Below are 15,506 nucleotides of genomic sequence, written 5' to 3' on the forward strand. Positions count from 1 at the left end.
AATACATGTTGTTTTATTGGTCGCTCGTCCATTTCATATCACATAGCTTAAGCATTCATATATTTGGATTCCTCTCGACGAGGCGAGCAGTACGAGTACCACCTTGATGGGTCTACGACGTTTCCTTCCAGAGTTATTACTAAAAAAACACAAACATCCCAGAATCCTCTCGGTTTGGGGTCAAAATGTTGTCGCTCATTAAATCCCACTAGAAACGTCGCATCGAATGAATGTGATTGAATTCTCCCCGTCTGGACGAGCGGAATTGAATGGTGCAACTGATATTGCTGTGCTGTGAAAATTCAGATATTTGCATGACTTCTTTTGTTTTATTTTGTGAATAGCAAAAAGCATTCAACCCCATAATACATGTTGTTTTATTGGTCGCTCGTCCATTTCATATCCCATAGCTTAACCATTCACATATTTGGATTCCTCTCGACGAGGCGAGCAGTACGAGTACAACGTTGATGGGTCTGCGACGTTTCTTTCCAGAGTTATTACCAAAAAAACACAAACATCCCAGAATCCTCTCGGTTTGGGGTCAAAATGTTGTCGCTCATTAAATCCCATAAGACACGTCGCATCGAATGAATGTGATTGAATTATCCCCGTCTTGACGAGCGGAATTGAATGGTGCAACTGATTTTGCTGTGCTGTGAAAATTCAGATATTTGCATGACTGCTTTTGTTTTATTTTGTGAATAGCAAAAAGCATTCAACCCCATAATACATGTTGTTTTATTGGTCGCTCGTCCATTTCATATCCCATAGCTTAAGCATTCATATATTTGGATTCCTCTCTACGAGGCGAGCAGTACGACTACCACCTTGATGGGTCTGCGACGTTTCCTTCCAGAGTTATTACCAAAAAAACACAAACATCCCAGAATCCTCTCGGTTTGGGGTCAAAATGTTGTCGCTCATTAAATCCCAAAAGACACGTCGCATCGAATGAATGTGATTGAATTATCCCCGTCTGGACGAGCGGAATTGAATGGTGCAACTGATTTTGCTGTGCTGTGAAAATTCAGATATTTGCATGACTTCTTTTGTTTTATTTTGTGAATAGCAAAAAGCATTCAACCCCATAATACATGTTGTTTTATTGGTCGCTCGTCCATTTCACATCCCATAGCTTAAGCATTCATATATTTGGATTCCTCTCGACGAGGCGAGCAGTACGAGTACCACCTTGATGGGTCTGCGACGTTTCCTTCCAGAGTTATTACCAAAAAACCACAAACATCCCAGAATCCTCTCGGTTTTGGGGTCAAAATGTTGTCGCTCATTAAATCCCATAAGAAACGTCGCATCGAATGAATGTGATTGAATTCTCCCCGTCTGGACGAGCGGAATTGAATGGTGCAACTGATATTGCTGTCCTGTGAAAATTCAGATATTTGCATGACTGCTTTTGTTTTATTTTGTGAATAGCAAAAAGCATTCAACCCCATAATACATGTTGTTTTATTGGTCGCTCGTCCATTTCATATCACATAGCTTAACCATTCATATATTTCGATTCCGCTCGACGAGCCGGGCAGGACGAGTACCACCATGATGGTTCTGCGACGTTTCCTTCCAGAGTTATTAAACCAAAAAACCACAAACATTCCAGAATCCTCTCGGTTTGGGGTCAAAATGTTGTCGCTTATTAAATACCATAAGAAACGTCGCATCGAATGAATGTGATTGAATTCTCCCCGTCTGGACGAGCGGAATTTAATGGTGCAACTGATTTTGCTGTGCTGTGAAAATTCAGATATTTGCATGACTGCTTTTGTTTTATTTTGTGAATAGCAAAACGCATTCCACCCCATAACACATGCTGTTTTATTGGTCGCTCGTCCATTTCATATCCCATAGCTTAACCATTCATATATTTGGATTCCTCTCGACGAGGCGAGCAGTACGAGTACCACATTGATGGGTCTGCGACGTTTCCTTCCAGAGTTATTACCAAAAAAACACAAACATCCCAGAATCCTCTCGGTTTGGGATCAAAATGTTGTCGCTCATTAAATCCCATAAGACACGTCGCATCGAATGAATGTGATTGAATTATCCCCGTCTGGACGAGCGGAATTGAATGGTGCAACTGATTTTGCTGTGTTATGAAAATTCAGATATTTGCATGACTGCTTTTGTTTTATTTTGTGAATAGCAAAAAGCATTCAACCCCATAATACATGTTGTTTTATTGGTCGCTCGTCCATTTCATATCCCATAGCTTAAGCATTCATATATTTGGATTCCTCTCGACGAGGCGAGCAGTACGAGTACCACCTTGATGGGGCTACGACGTTTCCTTCCAGAGTTATTACTAAAAAAACACAAACATCCCAGAATCCTCTCGGTTTGGGGTCAAAATGTTGTCGCTCATTAAATCCCACTAGAAACGTCGCATCGAATGAATGTGATTGAATTCTCCCCGTCTGGACGAGCGGAATTGAATGGTGCAACTGATTTTGCTGTGCTGTGAAAATTCAGATATTTGCATGACTTCTTTTGTTTTATTTTGTGAATAGCAAAAAGCATTCAACCCCATAATACATGTTGTTTTATTGGTCGCTCGTCCATTTCATATCCCATAGCTTAACCATTCACATATTTGGATTCCTCTCGACGAGGCGAGCAGTACGAGTACAACGTTGATGGGTCTGCGACGTTTCCTTCCAGAGTTATTACCAAAAAAACACAAACATCCCAGAATCCTCTCGGTTTGGGGTCAAAATGTTGTCGCTCATTAAATCCCATAAGACACGTCGCATCGAATGAATGTGATTGAATTATCCCCGCCTGGACGAGCGGAATTGAATGGTGCAACTGATTTTGCTGTGCTGTGAAAATTCAGATATTTGCATGACTGCTTTTGATTTATTTTGTGAATAGCAAAAAGCATTCAACCCCATAATACATGTTGTTTTATTGGTCGCTCGTCCATTTCATATCCCATAGCTTAAGCATTCATATATTTGGATTCCTCTCTACGAGGCGAGCAGTACGAGTACCACCTTGATGGGTCTGCGACGTTTCCTTCCAGAGTTATTACCAAAAAAACACAAACATCCCAGAATCCTCTCGGTTTTGGGGTCAAAATGTTGTCGCTCATTAAATCCCATAAGAAACGTCGCATCGAATGAATGTGATTGAATTCTCCCCGTCTGGACGAGCGGAATTGAATGGTGCAACTGATATTGCTGTCCTGTGAAAATTCAGATATTTGCATGACTGCTTTTGTTTTATTTTGTGAATAGCAAAAAGCATTCAACCCCATAATACATGTTGTTTTAGTGGTCGCTCGTCCATTTCATATCACATAGCTTAACCATTCATATATTTCGATTCCGCTCGACGAGCCGGGCAGTACGAGTACCACCATGATGGTTCTGCAACGTTTCCTTCAAGAGTTATTAAACCAAAAAACCACAAACATCCCAGAATCCTCTCGGTTTGGGGTCAAAATGTTGTCGCTCATTAAATCCCACTAGAAACGTCGCATCGAATGAATGTGATTGAATTCTCCCCGTCTGGACGAGCGGAATTGAATGGTGCAACTGATTTTGCTGTGCTGTGAAAATTCAGATATTTGCATGATTTCTTTTGTTTTATTTTGTGAATAGCAAAAAGCATTCAACCCCATAATACATGTTGTTTTATTGGTCGCTCGTCCATTTCATATCCCATAGCTTAACCATTCACATATTTGGATTCCTCTCGACGAGGCGAGCAGTACGAGTACAACGTTGATGGGTCTGCGACGTTTCCTTCCAGAGTTATTACCAAAAAAACACAAACATCCCAGAATCCTCTCGGTTTGGGGTCAAAATGTTGTCGCTCATTAAATCCCATAAGACACGTCGCATCGAATGAATGTGATTGAATTATCCCCGTCTGGACGAGCGGAATTGAATGGTGCAACTGATTTTGCTGTGCTGTGAAAATTCAGATATTTGCATGACTGCTTTTGATTTATTTTGTGAATAGCAAAAAGCATTCAACCCCATAATACATGTTGTTTTATTGGTCGCTCGTCCATTTCATATCCCATAGCTTAAGCATTCATATATTTGGATTCCTTTCTACGAGGCGAGCAGTACGAGTACCACCTTGATGGGTCTGCGACGTTTCCTTCCAGAGTTATTACCAAAAAAACACAAACATCCCAGAATCCTCTCGGTTTGGGGTCAAAATGTTGTCGCTCATTAAATCCCAAAAGACACGTCGCATCGAATGAATGTGATTGAATTATCCCCGTCTGGACGAGCGGAATTGAATGGTGCAACTGATTTTGCTGTGCTGTGAAAATTCAGATATTTGCATGACTTCTTTTGTTTTATTTTGTGAATAGCAAAAAGCATTCAACCCCATAATACATGTTGTTTTATTGGTCGCTCGTCCATTTCACATCCCATAGCTTAAGCATTCATATATTTGGATTCCTCTCGACGAGGCGAGCAGTACGAATACCACCTTGATGGGTCTGCGACGTTTCCTTCCAGAGTTATTACCAAAAAAACACAAACATCCCAGAATCCTCTCGGTTTTGGGGTCAAAATGTTGTCGCTCATTAAATCCCATAAGAAACGTCGCATCGAATGAATGTGATTGAATTCTCCCCGTCTGGACGAGCGGAATTGAATGGTGCAACTGATATTGCTGTCCTGTGAAAATTCAGATATTTGCATGACTGCTTTTGTTTTATTTTGTGAATAGCAAAAAGCATTCAACCCCATAATACATGTTGTTTTATTGGTCGCTCGTCCATTTCATATCACATAGCTTAACCATTCATATATTTCGATTCCGCTCGACGAGCCGGGCAGTACGAGTACCACCATGATGGTTCTGCGACGTTTCCTTCCAGAGTTATTAAACCAAAAAACCACAAACATCCCAGAATCCTCTCGGTTTGGGGTCAAAATGTTGTCGCTTATTAAATCCCATAAGAAACGTCGCATCGAATGAATGTGATTGAATTCTCCCCGTCTGGACGAGCGGAATTGAATGGTGCAACTGATTTTGCTGTGCTGTGAAAATTCAGATATTTGCATGACTGCTTTTGTTTTATTTTGTGAATAGCAAAACGCATTCCACCCCATAATACATGCTGTTTTATTGGTCGCTCGTCCATTTCATATCCCATAGCTTAACCATTCATATATTTGGATTCCTCTCGACGAGGCGAGCAGTACGAGTACCACATTGATGGGTCTGCGACGTTTCCTTCCAGAGTTATTACCAAAAAAACACAAACATCCCAGAATCCTCTCGGTTTGGGGTCAAAATGTTGTCGCTCATTAAATCCCATAAGACACGTCGCATCGAATGAATGTGATTGAATTATCCCCGTCTGGACGAGCGGAATTGAATGGTGCAACTGATTTTGCTGTGCTATGAAAATTCAGATATTTGCATGACTGCTTTTGTTTTATTTTGTGAATAGCAAAAAGCATTCAACCCCATAATACATGTTGTTTTATTGGTCGCTCGTCCATTTCATATCCCATAGCTTAAGCATTCATATATTTGGATTCCTCTCGACGAGGCGAGCAGTACGAGTACCACCTTGATGGGTCTACGACGTTTCCTTCCAGAGTTATTACTAAAAAAACACAAACATCCCAGAATCCTCTCGGTTTGGGGTCAAAATGTTGTCGCTCATTAAATCCCACTAGAAACGTCGCATCGAATGAATGTGATTGAATTCTCCCCGTCTGGACGAGCGGAATTGAATGGTGCAACTGATTTTGCTGTGCTGTGAAAATTCAGATATTTGCATGACTTCTTTTGTTTTATTTTGTGAATAGCAAAAAGCATTCAACCCCATAATACATGTTGTTTTATTGGTCGCTCGTCCATTTCATATCCCATAGCTTAACCATTCACATATTTGGATTCCTCTCGACGAGGCGAGCAGTACGAGTACCACCTTGATGGGTCTGCGACGTTTCCTTCCAGAGTTATTACCAAAAAACCACAAACATCCCAGAATCCTCTCGGTTTTGGGGTCAAAATGTTGTCGCTCATTAAATCCCATAAGAAACGTCGCATCGAATGAATGTGATTGAATTCTCCCCGTCTGGACGAGCGGAATTGAATGGTGCAACTGATATTGCTGTCCTGTGAAAATTCAGATATTTGCATGACTGCTTTTGTTTTATTTTGTGAATAGCAAAAAGCATTCAACCCCATAATACATGTTGTTTTATTGGTCGCTCGTCCATTTCATATCACATAGCTTAACCATTCATATATTTCGATTCCGCTCGACGAGCCGGGCAGTACGAGTACCACCATGATGGTTCTGCAACGTTTCCTTCAAGAGTTATTAAACCAAAAAACCACAAACATCCCAGAATCCTCTCGGTTTGGGGTCAAAATGTTGTCGCTCATTAAATCCCACTAGAAACGTCGCATCGAATGAATGTGATTGAATTCTCCCCGTCTGGACGAGCGGAATTGAATGGTGCAACTGATTTTGCTGTGCTGTGAAAATTCAGATATTTGCATGATTTCTTTTGTTTTATTTTGTGAATAGCAAAAAGCATTCAACCCCATAATACATGTTGTTTTATTGGTCGCTCGTCCATTTCATATCCCATAGCTTAACCATTCACATATTTGGATTCCTCTCGACGAGGCGAGCAGTACGAGTACCACCTTGATGGGTCTACGACGTTTCCTTCCAGAGTTATTACTAAAAAAACACAAACATCCCAGAATCCTCTCGGTTTGGGGTCAAAATGTTGTCGCTCATTAAATCCCACTAGAAACGTCGCATCGAATGAATGTGATTGAATTCTCCCCGTCTGGACGAGCGGAATTGAATGGTGCAACTGATTTTGCTGTGCTGTGAAAATTCAGATATTTGCATGACTTCTTTTGTTTTATTTTGTGAATAGCAAAAAGCATTCAACCCCATAATACATGTTGTTTTATTGGTCGCTCGTCCATTTCATATCCCATAGCTTAACCATTCACATATTTGGATTCCTCTCGACGAGGCGAGCAGTACGAGTACCACCTTGATGGGTCTGCGACGTTTCCTTCCAGAGTTATTACCAAAAAACCACAAACATCCCAGAATCCTCTCGGTTTTGGGGTCAAAATGTTGTCGCTCATTAAATCCCATAAGAAACGTCGCATCGAATGAATGTGATTGAATTCTCCCCGTCTGGACGAGCGGAATTGAATGGTGCAACTGATATTGCTGTCCTGTGAAAATTCAGATATTTGCATGACTGCTTTTGTTTTATTTTGTGAATAGCAAAAAGCATTCAACCCCATAATACATGTTGTTTTATTGGTCGCTCGTCCATTTCATATCACATAGCTTAACCATTCATATATTTCGATTCCGCTCGACGAGCCGGGCAGTACGAGTACCACCATGATGGTTCTGCAACGTTTCCTTCAAGAGTTATTAAACCAAAAAACCACAAACATCCCAGAATCCTCTCGGTTTGGGGTCAAAATGTTGTCGCTCATTAAATCCCACTAGAAACGTCGCATCGAATGAATGTGATTGAATTCTCCCCGTCTGGACGAGCGGAATTGAATGGTGCAACTGATTTTGCTGTGCTGTGAAAATTCAGATATTTGCATGATTTCTTTTGTTTTATTTTGTGAATAGCAAAAAGCATTCAACCCCATAATACATGTTGTTTTATTGGTCGCTCGTCCATTTCATATCCCATAGCTTAACCATTCACATATTTGGATTCCTCTCGACGAGGCGAGCAGTACGAGTACAACGTTGATGGGTCTGCGACGTTTCCTTCCAGAGTTATTACCAAAAAAACACAAACATCCCAGAATCCTCTCGGTTTGGGGTCAAAATGTTGTCGCTCATTAAATCCCATAAGACACGTCGCATCGAATGAATGTGATTGAATTATCCCCGTCTGGACGAGCGGAATTGAATGGTGCAACTGATTTTGCTGTGCTGTGAAAATTCAGATATTTGCATGACTGCTTTTGATTTATTTTGTGAATAGCAAAAAGCATTCAACCCCATAATACATGTTGTTTTATTGGTCGCTCGTCCATTTCATATCCCATAGCTTAAGCATTCATATATTTGGATTCCTCTCTACGAGGCGAGCAGTACGAGTACCACCTTGATGGGTCTGCGACGTTTCCTTCCAGAGTTATTACCAAAAAAACACAAACATCCCAGAATCCTCTCGGTTTGGGGTCAAAATGTTGTCGCTCATTAAATCCCAAAAGACACGTCGCATCGAATGAATGTGATTGAATTATCCCCGTCTGGACGAGCGGAATTGAATGGTGCAACTGATTTTGCTGTGCTGTGAAAATTCAGATATTTGCATGACTTCTTTTGTTTTATTTTGTGAATAGCAAAAAGCATTCAACCCCATAATACATGTTGTTTTATTGGTCGCTCGTCCATTTCACATCCCATAGCTTAAGCATTCATATATTTGGATTCCTCTCGACGAGGCGAGCAGTACGAATACCACCTTGATGGGTCTGCGACGTTTCCTTCCAGAGTTATTACCAAAAAAACACAAACATCCCAGAATCCTCTCGGTTTTGGGGTCAAAATGTTGTCGCTCATTAAATCCCATAAGAAACGTCGCATCGAATGAATGTGATTGAATTCTCCCCGTCTGGACGAGCGGAATTGAATGGTGCAACTGATATTGCTGTCCTGTGAAAATTCAGATATTTGCATGACTGCTTTTGTTTTATTTTGTGAATAGCAAAAAGCATTCAACCCCATAATACATGTTGTTTTATTGGTCGCTCGTCCATTTCATATCACATAGCTTAACCATTCATATATTTCGATTCCGCTCGACGAGCCGGGCAGTACGAGTACCACCATGATGGTTCTGCGACGTTTCCTTCCAGAGTTATTAAACCAAAAAACCACAAACATCCCAGAATCCTCTCGGTTTGGGGTCAAAATGTTGTCGCTTATTAAATCCCATAAGAAACGTCGCATCGAATGAATGTGATTGAATTCTCCCCGTCTGGACGAGCGGAATTGAATGGTGCAACTGATTTTGCTGTGCTGTGAAAATTCAGATATTTGCATGACTGCTTTTGTTTTATTTTGTGAATAGCAAAACGCATTCCACCCCATAATACATGCTGTTTTATTGGTCGCTCGTCCATTTCATATCCCATAGCTTAACCATTCATATATTTGGATTCCTCTCGACGAGGCGAGCAGTACGAGTACCACATTGATGGGTCTGCGACGTTTCCTTCCAGAGTTATTACCAAAAAAACACAAACATCCCAGAATCCTCTCGGTTTGGGGTCAAAATGTTGTCGCTCATTAAATCCCATAAGACACGTCGCATCGAATGAATGTGATTGAATTATCCCCGTCTGGACGAGCGGAATTGAATGGTGCAACTGATTTTGCTGTGCTATGAAAATTCAGATATTTGCATGACTGCTTTTGGTTTATTTTGTGAATAGCAAAAAGCATTCAACCCCATAATACATGTTGTTTTATTGGTCGCTCGTCCATTTCATTTCCCATAGCTTAAGCATTCATATATTTGGATTCCTCTCGACGAGGCGAGCAGTACGAGTACCACCTTGATGGGTCTACGACGTTTCCTTCCAGAGTTATTACTAAAAAAACACAAACATCCCAGAATCCTCTCGGTTTGGGGTCAAAATGTTGTCGCTCATTAAATCCCACTAGAAACGTCGCATCGAATGAATGTGATTGAATTCTCCCCGTCTGGACGAGCGGAATTGAATGGTGCAACTGATTTTGCTGTGCTGTGAAAATTCAGATATTTGCATGACTTCTTTTGTTTTATTTTGTGAATAGCAAAAAGCATTCAACCCCATAATACATGTTGTTTTATTGGTCGCTCGTCCATTTCATATCCCATAGCTTAACCATTCACATATTTGGATTCCTCTCGACGAGGCGAGCAGTACGAGTACAACGTTGATGGGTCTGCGACGTTTCCTTCCAGAGTTATTACCAAAAAAACACAAACATCCCAGAATCCTCTCGGTTTGGGGTCAAAATGTTGTCGCTCATTAAATCCCATAAGACACGTCGCATCGAATGAATGTGATTGAATTATCCCCGTCTGGACGAGCGGAATTGAATGGTGCAACTGATTTTGCTGTGCTATGAAAATTCAGATATTTGCATGACTGCTTTTGTTTTATTTTGTGAATAGCAAAAAGCATTCAACCCCATAATACATGCTGTTTTATTGGTCGCTCGTCCATTTCATATCCAATAGCTTAACCATTCACATATTTGGATTCCTCTCGACGAGGCGAGCAGTACGAGTACCACCTTGATGGGTCTGCGACGTTTCCTTCCAGAGTTATTACCAAAAAACCACAAACATCCCAGAATCCTCTCGGTTTTGGGGTCAAAATGTTGTCGCTCATTAAATCCCATAAGAAACGTCGCATCGAATGAATGTGATTGAATTCTCCCCGTCTGGACGAGCGGAATTGAATGGTGCAACTGATATTGCTGTCCTGTGAAAATTCAGATATTTGCATGACTGCTTTTGTTTTATTTTGTGAATAGCAAAAAGCATTCAACCCCATAATACATGTTGTTTTATTGGTCGCTCGTCCATTTCATATCACATAGCTTAACCATTCATATATTTCGATTCCGCTCGACGAGCCGGGCAGTACGAGTACCACCATGATGGTTCTGCAACGTTTCCTTCAAGAGTTATTAAACCAAAAAACCACAAACATCCCAGAATCCTCTCGGTTTGGGGTCAAAATGTTGTCGCTCATTAAATCCCACTAGAAACGTCGCATCGAATGAATGTGATTGAATTCTCCCCGTCTGGACGAGCGGAATTGAATGGTGCAACTGATTTTGCTGTGCTGTGAAAATTCAGATATTTGCATGATTTCTTTTGTTTTATTTTGTGAATAGCAAAAAGCATTCAACCCCATAATACATGTTGTTTTATTGGTCGCTCGTCCATTTCATATCCCATAGCTTAACCATTCACATATTTGGATTCCTCTCGACGAGGCGAGCAGTACGAGTACAACGTTGATGGGTCTGCGACGTTTCCTTCCAGAGTTATTACCAAAAAAACACAAACATCCCAGAATCCTCTCGGTTTGGGGTCAAAATGTTGTCGCTCATTAAATCCCATAAGACACGTCGCATCGAATGAATTGATTGAATTATCCCCGTCTGGACGAGCGGAATTGAATGGTGCAACTGATTTTGCTGTGCTGTGAAAATTCAGATATTTGCATGACTGCTTTTGATTTATTTTGTGAATAGCAAAAAGCATTCAACCCCATAATACATGTTGTTTTATTGGTCGCTCGTCCATTTCATATCCCATAGCTTAAGCATTCATATATTTGGATTCCTCTCTACGAGGCGAGCAGTACGAGTACCACCTTGATGGGTCTGCGACGTTTCCTTCCAGAGTTATTACCAAAAAAACACAAACATCCCAGAATCCTCTCGGTTTGGGGTCAAAATGTTGTCGCTCATTAAATCCCAAAAGACACGTCGCATCGAATGAAAGTGATTGAATTATCCCCGTCTGGACGAGCGGAATTGAATGGTGCAACTGATTTTGCTGTGCTGTGAAAATTCAGATATTTGCATGACTTCTTTTGTTTTATTTTGTGAATAGCAAAAAGCATTCAACCCCATAATACATGTTGTTTTATTGGTCGCTCGTCCATTTCACATCCCATAACTTAAGCATTCATATATTTGGATTCCTCTCGACGAGGCGAGCAGTACGAATACCACCTTGATGGGTCTGCGACGTTTCCTTCCAGAGTTATTACCAAAAAAACACAAACATCCCAGAATCCTCTCGGTTTTGGGGTCAAAATGTTGTCGCTCATTAAATCCCATAAGAAACGTCGCATCGAATGAATGTGATTGAATTCTCCCCGTCTGGACGAGCGGAATTGAATGGTGCAACTGATATTGCTGTCCTGTGAAAATTCAGATATTTGCATGACTGCTTTTGTTTTATTTTGTGAATAGCAAAAAGCATTCAACCCCATAATACATGTTGTTTTATTGGTCGCTCGTCCATTTCATATCACATAGCTTAACCATTCATATATTTCGATTCCGCTCGACGAGCCGGGCAGTACGAGTACCACCATGATGGTTCTGCGACGTTTCCTTCCAGAGTTATTAAACCAAAAAACCACAAACATCCCAGAATCCTCTCGGTTTGGGGTCAAAATGTTGTCGCTTATTAAATCCCATAAGAAACGTCGCATCGAATGAATGTGATTGAATTCTCCCCGTCTGGACGAGCGGAATTGAATGGTGCAACTGATTTTGCTGTGCTGTGAAAATTCAGATATTTGCATGACTGCTTTTGTTTTATTTTGTGAATAGCAAAACGCATTCCACCCCATAATACATGCTGTTTTATTGGTCGCTCGTCCATTTCATATCCCATAGCTTAACCATTCATATATTTGGATTCCTCTCGACGAGGCGAGCAGTACGAGTACCACATTGATGGGTCTGCGACGTTTCCTTCCAGAGTTATTACCAAAAAAACACAAACATCCCAGAATCCTCTCGGTTTGGGGTCAAAATGTTGTCGCTCATTAAATCCCATAAGACACGTCGCATCGAATGAATGTGATTGAATTATCCCCGTCTGGACGAGCGGAATTGAATGGTGCAACTGATTTTGCTGTGCTATGAAAATTCAGATATTTGCATGACTGCTTTTGGTTTATTTTGTGAATAGCAAAAAGCATTCAACCCCATAATACATGTTGTTTTATTGGTCGCTCGTCCATTTCATTTCCCATAGCTTAAGCATTCATATATTTGGATTCCTCTCGACGAGGCGAGCAGTACGAGTACCACCTTGATGGGTCTACGACGTTTCCTTCCAGAGTTATTACTAAAAAAACACAAACATCCCAGAATCCTCTCGGTTTGGGGTCAAAATGTTGTCGCTCATTAAATCCCACTAGAAACGTCGCATCGAATGAATGTGATTGAATTCTCCCCGTCTGGACGAGCGGAATTGAATGGTGCAACTGATTTTGCTGTGCTGTGAAAATTCAGATATTTGCATGACTTCTTTTGTTTTATTTTGTGAATAGCAAAAAGCATTCAACCCCATAATACATGTTGTTTTATTGGTCGCTCGTCCATTTCATATCCCATAGCTTAACCATTCACATATTTGGATTCCTCTCGACGAGGCGAGCAGTACGAGTACAACGTTGATGGGTCTGCGACGTTTCCTTCCAGAGTTATTACCAAAAAAACACAAACATCCCAGAATCCTCTCGGTTTGGGGTCAAAATGTTGTCGCTCATTAAATCCCATAAGACACGTCGCATCGAATGAATGTGATTGAATTATCCCCGTCAGGACGAGCGGAATTGAATGGTGCAACTGATTTTGCTGTGCTGTGAAAATTCAGATATTTGCATGACTGCTTTTGTTTTATTTTGTGAATAGCAAAAAGCATTCAACCCCATAATACATGCTGTTTTATTGGTCGCTCGTCCATTTCATATCCCATAGCTTAAGCATTCATATATTTGGATTCCTCTCGACGAGGCGAGCAGTACGAGTACCACCTTGATGGGTCTGCGACGTTTCCTTCCAGAGTTATTACCAAAAAACCACAAACATCACAGAATCCTCTCGGTTTGGGGTCAAACTGTTGTCGCTTATTAAATCCCATAAGAAACGTCGCATCGAATGAATGTGATTGAATTCTCCCCGTCTGGACGAGCGGAATTGAATGGTGCAACTGATTTTGCTGTGCTGTGAAAATTCAGATATTTGCATGACTGCTTTTGTTTTATTTTGTGAATATCAAAAAGCATTCAACCCCATAATACATGTTGTTTTATTGGTCGCTCGTTCATTTCATATCACATAGCTTAACCATTCATATATTTCGATTCCGCTCGACGAGCCGGGCAGTACGAGTACCACCATGATGGTTCTGCGACGTTTCCTTCCAGAGTTATTAAACCAAAAAACCACAAACATCCCAGAATCCTCTCGGTTTGGGGTCAAAATGTTGTCGCTTATTAAATCCCATAAGAAACGTCGCATCGAATGAATGTGATTGAATTCTCCCCGTCTGGACGAGCGGAATTGAATGGTGCAACTGATTTTGCTGTGCTGTGAAAATTCAGATATTTGCATGACTGCTTTTGTTTTATTTTGTGAATAGCAAAACGCATTCAACCCCATAATACATGCTGTTTTATTGGTCGCTCGTCCATTTCATATCCCATAGCTTAACCATTCATATATTTGGATTCCTCTCGACGAGGCGAGCAGTACGAGTACCACCTTGATGGGTCTGCGACGTTTCCTTCCAGAGTTATTACCAAAAAAACACAAACATCCCAGAATCCTCTCGGTTTGGGGTCAAAATGTTGTCGCTCATTAAATCCCATAAGACACGTCGCATCGAATGAATGTGATTGAATTATCCCCGTCGGGACGAGCGGAATTGAATGGTGCAACTGATTTTGCTGTGCTGTGAAAATTCAGATATTTGCATGACTGCTTTTGTTTTATTTTGTGAATAGCAAAAAGCATTCAACCCCATAATACATGCTGTTTTATTGGTCGCTCGTCCATTTCATATCCCATAGCTTAAGCATTCATATATTTGGATTCCTTTCGACGAGGCGAGCAGTACGAGTACCACCTTGATGGGTCTGCGACGTTTCCTTCCAGAGTTATTACCAAAAAACCACAAACATCACAGAATCCTCTCGGTTTGGGGTCAAACTGTTGTCGCTTATTAAATCCCATAAGAAACGTCGCATCGAATGAATGTGATTGAATTCTCCCCGTCTGGACGAGCGGAATTGAATGGTGCAACTGATTTTGCTGTGCTGTGAAAATTCAGATATTTGCATGACTGCTTTTGTTTTATTTTGTGAATAGCAAAAAGCATTCAACCCCATAATACATGTTGTTTTATTGGTCGCTCGTTCATTTCATATCACATAGCTTAACCATTCAAATATTTCGATTCTGCTCGACGAGCCGGGCAGTACGAGTACCACCATGATGGTTCTGCGACGTTTCCTTCCAGAGTTATTAAACCAAAAAACCACAAACATCCCAGAATCCTCTCGGTTTGGGGTCAAAATGTTGTCGCTTATTGAATCCCATAAGAAACGTCGCATCGAATGAATGTGATTGAATTCTCCCCGTCTGGACGAGCGGAATTGAATGGTGCAACTGATTTTGCTGTGCTGTGAAAATTCAGATATTTGCATGACTGCTTTTGTTTTATTTTGTGAATAGCAAAACGCATTCAACCCCATAATACATGCTGTTTTATTGGTCGCTCGTCCATTTCATATCCCATAGCTTAACCATTCATATATTTGGATTCCTCTCGACGAGGCGAGCAGTACGAGTACCACATTGATGGGTCTGCGACGTTTCCTTCCAGATTTATTACCAAAAAAACACAAACATCCCAGAATCCTCTCGGTTTGGGGTCAAAATGTTG

This window comes from Petromyzon marinus, chromosome 22 (genome assembly GCF_048934315.1).
Source record: "Petromyzon marinus isolate PM22_M1 ecotype Great Lakes invasive population chromosome 22, UKy_Petmar_22M1.pri1.0, whole genome shotgun sequence".
NCBI lineage: Eukaryota > Metazoa > Chordata > Hyperoartia > Petromyzontiformes > Petromyzontidae > Petromyzon > Petromyzon marinus.